Source organism: Buceros rhinoceros, unplaced genomic scaffold (assembly GCF_000710305.1).
Source record: "Buceros rhinoceros silvestris isolate BGI_N320 unplaced genomic scaffold, ASM71030v1 scaffold17923, whole genome shotgun sequence".
NCBI lineage: Eukaryota > Metazoa > Chordata > Aves > Bucerotiformes > Bucerotidae > Buceros > Buceros rhinoceros.
Genome location: NW_010402004.1, coordinates 1 through 546, shown reverse-complemented (window position 1 = coordinate 546; position 546 = coordinate 1).

Here is a 546-nt window from a genome sequence, read left to right as displayed (position 1 = left end):
CCCCTTTTTTTTTTTCCTTAGAGAACTCTTTCAACCTTGCTGTGTTTTTTTTCCTTTTAAAGAAAATATCAGCTTGGGAACCCAGAAGAGGCGATGACAGCAAAGTTGATATATCAACTGCCCTCTAGACACTCATGATCTTAATTTTGAATGCCCTGACTTTCAGGATATGGGAGTGGTGCAGCTGGGAGCTTGAAGACTCCTTGGTGGCCTGGGCTGGGAGGGTATTTTTTGACAGACAAAACATCGTGTCCATTCCACTCTGCCCCAGTGAACCAAAGCCGTTTTAGTAGACCCAGGTGAATCTGCCTGGGAAAGCAGATGCCAGTAGAGCAGACATGAGGCTCGAGAGGTTACAGGAGGGCTACCAAACAGCAAGGGAATAGATTTTTTTCCCACTAATTTAGGATTGCAGACTCAGCTTTCACCCAAGATAGTGAAGTCCATAAGCATGAGGCCCCAGGATTCAAAATCTATTCAGTTCCTCTCTGCTGCATTTTCTAGCTCCCTCTCTGAACACGCCAGCCATGACTGCAGAGAACTCCA